The sequence below is a fragment of the Aulonocara stuartgranti genome (assembly GCF_965226115.1).
Source record: "Aulonocara stuartgranti genome assembly, chromosome: 15".
Taxonomy (NCBI): Eukaryota; Metazoa; Chordata; class Actinopteri; order Cichliformes; family Cichlidae; genus Aulonocara; species Aulonocara stuartgranti.
The window spans coordinates 40,491,970-40,497,200 of record NC_138951.1 but is presented as its reverse complement, the minus strand read 5'-3'; the positions used below and the strand labels follow the sequence as shown (position 1 = coordinate 40,497,200).

The following is a 5,231-nucleotide window of genomic DNA, read 5'->3' as shown; positions in this document are numbered from 1 at the left end:
GGAATGAAAAGGAAACCTGTCGCCCCAAATGGCCACCGCCGAGATAGTGCTCTTTAATATCAGAGACAGCTAAGTGTAGCTTGAAGCTACAGACATTGACAAGCCAGGCCTGTGGGGACTGGAGGAGATAAGCGTGGCACACAGACAAATACAACACTTGACTTTTTCTGCTCGTCAGCTAGAGTTGCACAGGGATTACAGAGTCAATGCTTGTTCTTCTATTTGAATACAATATCTATTTAGAAGTAACAAAAAGAAAAAGCATTCCACTCCCACTAGAGTGAGTTCAACTAATTTTACTGGACTGCTCATGTGAGACACAGCTGGGAGTCCAAGATCCCAAGACAGGCCTTTGTGCACAGGGCTGCTAGTCTGAAATGCTGCATTAGGCTTTGCAGGCATGATTAAACTATGTTTTACAACACAAGCTGCACACAAATACACGCCGAGCAGAAGAGAAATGCTGTTAAAATATTGTATAGCTCAGTGCAAACAATACGTTTATCTTGCAAGAAACAGAAAACCATTATGAGTTTTCGAAAAGAACCAGTTTCATACTTTTAATACAGCATTTGCCGTTTACAGTATGTCATGTAATGAAAGGCAAAAGGTGGAAAACAAAAAAAGCTCTGCGAGTATTTACAGGCTTTTTCACATCTCTGAGACACAATCTCGCTGTCTCACCATCTGACAGTACCTACAAGGACACTTCACAATGGTTTCTCCCCAGGGGGCCTGATAATACCTGCTGCCAACCTTCTTTTTGTTCCTTGCTTCTACACGGTGGGTCACGATGTCACTCTCGCACCGTCCCTCGTATTTGTGACTTTCGCAAACCCTAAATTTTCTTACCTTTATTGAACGTCTACGAATTTTTAAAAAAATCAATTGCAGCCTATGAACAGGGTGAGGTTTTTGTACTTTGTGTATTTTATCTGAGTCATGGTGAAATGTGAATCAGACCTGTCCCTGTGACATTTGACTCCACAAGGTATTTGAGTTGCTTGTCTTGCTCTGTGTTACAGTGAAAATGAAATCTTTCCAGTCAATTATGCGAGCAGCAGTGAATGCTGTGGCACTGAGGGATCCACGGAGCATCTCAGATGCTGACATGTACTCCTTGCTACATGCATGCACACACAGTGACACACATTAAACCATGAACTCTGTAGCTCAGCTGCTCCACTCGAAGCAGAATCATATGCAAAACTCGTGCAGGCCCCAGTGTCTGTCATGTCATTCATGGTGCTAATGATTTAGCAGCGTGGAAAACAGTTACAAAGCTGCAAAATATTTTACATACACGCATGCACATGCACAAGACTGTAGAGTTATGCCATTGTTTTTATTCTTGGGGTGCTACGTTTTGTATCAGCGTAACCCTTCTTCTGTCCCTATGATAGTTTGTTTTCTTTGCATTCAGGTTTTATTTTAAGTTGACTGATAGTGTCTTTTCACAGCATTCTGTAAATTTCAGACTTCTGCTGAAAAGTTTGTCTTTGTGTACAAGAATGAACTAAAGAATTAACCGCTTAAAAGGGACGAGAAAGAAGAAAATTGCTTACCACATTCTTCAACGTTTGGTGGATTATCCCGGCTTTGAATGAGCTGCACACTGCATAAGAGAAGCATGTTACCAGCTACACCTGCTAAACTGTGAAAGAAGACGTACTAAAATCCAGTAAAGGGAAAATACGACAACACAGCACATTCCTGGATGTTTTTTTAAGTCAGTGAATTCGTCCTTACAAAAATGTTTTTTGTATTGTTACTGTTACAATTTAAATTTAATATAAAATAGGTGTTTTTATGCCAGATTTTTGTGCAATGAACACGAATATGTACAGTATGGATGTGAAATCAACTGTTGATTGATTATGTGAAACATAAGGACCTGCTTTAACTCTTGTTGGTGTTTATTCAAATTGTTGGCAATGCCTGTTAAATAAGAGGCCTTAACTCATGAGTCCTGTAATCCAAAAATAAAACAAGAAACAACTATGAAACTCATGGTCACTACAATGTAATCAAGCATTTATGTATTTGTGCAAGTAGGAAGAGTTGGCCTACTGTTGATTAAGGTGTACTGAACTGTCAGCTCAGTTTTCAGAACAGAAATGTAACTTTGCGTGAAAAGAAAAATGCTTTTCAGATAGATGCATTGCTTTTGAAATAGCTAAACTGTTGAGGCACGAGTGTGGAGGAAATCTTATGTGACCCGGTCAACTTGTGTAAAATGAATGCCGCGGAGTCCGATGTCTCAGACGGCACATAATAAAGTTCGGGCGTGGAGAAAAGAGAACGTGTAAAAAGCCACTCTGTATTCTAAAGGTTACTTTTAAAACAGGACATATTTATACTGCAGCTTTATCTGTATGTGTCTGCAGAGTCCTATAAGGTTAGAACTGCCCGTCTCACACTTCAGGTCCAAGAAGCGAGATTGAATCCAGAGGCCTTTTCTCATAAACTTAGAACATCAGTACAGTACTATCAGGCTAAATCTGAAGAGTCACATTCTTGCATACATCATTTAGTCATAGGCCCCCACTGATCACATGACATTTGCACTGTCACCTTACCACTATATGTTCTGCGTGGTTGTACCACCGACTTAACCACTCTAACTTTTGCTTTGGATTTTGTTTTACTGTCGTGGACTGCAAGAAAACAAGAAGAAAACAAGGACGATCATGCTGTTCATAATAACCGTAGCCATGTATAAACACTCCTCAGTGGGCAACCTGAAGAGTGCTAAACCTTTTACAGTTTTCTGCATTTATTCTTCAAAATGATACATTTAATGTTTGTTTGTTTGTTTTTTAAAACAAACTCTATTTCATTACAGTTTTATGTTGCAAGGTCATAAAGTGTTTTTTCTTCCTTAAAACAAAGAAAAAAGGACAGCCACACATACATGAAACATCCTACACACCTTATATACACAAAAATTAGAACACTATGGAAAATCTAAATGAAAACAGAATGCACTCATTTTCAAAAAGATAACCTATCAAATTGCTGAACTGTGAAATTATAATTATTTATCAATGTTTTGCACACTTTTGGAAGTGGAAAATCTAATTCTTGTAGATTTGAGAGCATTTCATCTGCATTTCTGGTTGATGTAGGATTTAAGCGGGTTAGTTAAGCTGTTCCACCAGGTTTATTTATTTATAATGATTCTTAATTTTCATGAACTTTGTCGTTCCTTTTTTAAAATCAGAGGGTGTTGTGTATAAAAAGCACTGGATGCTGCATGACAGGCTTCCAGCCACACATCATTCATGTCCTTACATCTAGCACCGACTGATCGTGAGAAATTTTTCTGTCAAATGTGAGATAAGAAGCTGACTGTGGGAAAAAAAAAAACACAACGGCGTCGGTTGGTTTTCCTCTCGTCCTCCCCAATTTCTTTTTTGTGTCATCATTCGCCACTGGTCTATAGATACTCTACGCAATGAAAACAGTCCATTAACAGAGCCGCAGCAGCTTCAGTCTTCCATTAGTGTCCACAGGAGACAACCACACACACTATTGAGTGTAAATCACCCACATTTTGACAGTTCTCAAGGCCCAATATAAAATCGCTGCCATTACATGAAGGCATAAAAATATGCTTCATATTTCTGTCGAATGAGTTTAGCATGAGTGATGTCGTCTGTGTTGGCAGTTACACTGATTAAAATAGAAGCGTATCCTCTTCAGATGGGAAACGGGACAACGTGAAAACACAACGTAAACTCCTCCAAAATGGACAAATGGTTCATTCTAGAATAATCCTGAAGAGACATTTTATTTTTCTCTGTGAAAAAAAAGTTTTTTGTTGTTGTTGTTTTTTACACGCCTTTAGAAAGCTGTTGATAAAAAATGTGCTATAAAACTCTACGGGTAGGCGTGGCCACCTGTTAAGAAAATAAACCTGTAATGATAGCCAGCATTAAAAATAATTGGCACAGTGTTAAAAACTATGACTGCAGTGCAATCTAATAATACTCACAAAGTATGCTGAGTAACTGAGACGTTGCTGCATGTTGCCGCGTGGATCATTATCAGTGAAGGCATAATTCAAGTCCGTCTTCATATCAGGTGATTCTGATTTAAGTCCAACTTTAATTCTTAATTTCCCAGCTGTGACAGTTCCACAGTGGGCAGCAGACAAGGACAAGAAAGGAAGATGAGGATTTTTGTCATTTCTTGGGGTGTGAACCACTTTCTTAAAAGGAAAGCAAAAAAAGCAACAGGATAGAAGAAGACAGCGAAGGGCCTCTGAAAGCTTTTGAGAGGGCGCAGTGTTCGCCGACAGCAAGAGAGAAAGAGGATCAAGCTGACAGATATCAGAATCAGAATCAGAATACTTTATTGATCCCTGGGGGAAATTATTTTTTGTTACAGTGCTCCATTATAAACCAACATTAAGACAAGACAGACAATATGCTAACTAAGAATAGTACAATATATACATATATATACATACATACATACATACATAAGTCATATTGTGTTGTCCTCATACACTGATGTCCTTCCCAGGGGATTGGTTTGGCAGTGCAGAGATGGACTGATACAAAAGACGTTTAGATTGAAGTTAAGACAGAAAGCGACTGCAATTAAAAACCATGAAAACATTTAAAAATGTAATAAAAAACTAAAGTTCTACTAAATGCACAGCAATAAAAATAGAGCGTGAGAGGCTCCCGTTTAGGTCTGTGGCTGATTGCTGCCAGTCCTCCTCCTCTTCAGCCTGTGCTTCAGGAACTCTGACAGTATGACTCGGGGTGATTAGCGCATTTAAAATGGCTTTTAGCTGTAACCAGGTTTCTATAAGAAAAAATGAAATACCAAACTATCTTGATCAATTATTAAAACATTTACTACTGAACACTCACAGGAGAGATATCTAATATTTAATAGTCCACATTTAATTTTTTTTTTTTAATCTCTGATGTTGTTGGAGTGTTTTTAGTTTTTTTTCTTTGCAGATTCTTATGAATAACTCCTCTTTTATTGATTTTAGGTTTATTTATTTAAAGTGGTGAGAGAGCAGACTCTGTCTCTCTGGATTGGGGTTTTGGGAGGATGGCAAGAGGAGGGACGCTGCAGAGAAGCATGAGAGCTGCAGCATCCGAAGAGGGATGGATGCCATCTCTGCTCATCAGATGGGGTTTTCCCATTCTTTTCCAATTATGTATGCAGCCCACAAAGCATTGACCAGGCTTTCAAACTCCAGATCA

At 38.7% G+C, this 5,231-nt stretch overlaps 1 long non-coding RNA gene across 1 annotated transcript; it reads right to left on the bottom strand.

The window, feature by feature from the left end:
• Positions 1-1,593: 1,593 nt before the first annotated feature.
• Positions 1,594-4,927, bottom strand: LOC309690061. Its single transcript, XR_014271598.1, has 3 exons — positions 4,487-4,927; positions 3,998-4,128; positions 1,594-1,615 (listed from the first exon to the last, which is right to left on the bottom strand). It is a non-coding gene; the product is annotated as an uncharacterized lncRNA (long non-coding RNA).
• Positions 4,928-5,231: the final 304 nt, after the last annotated feature.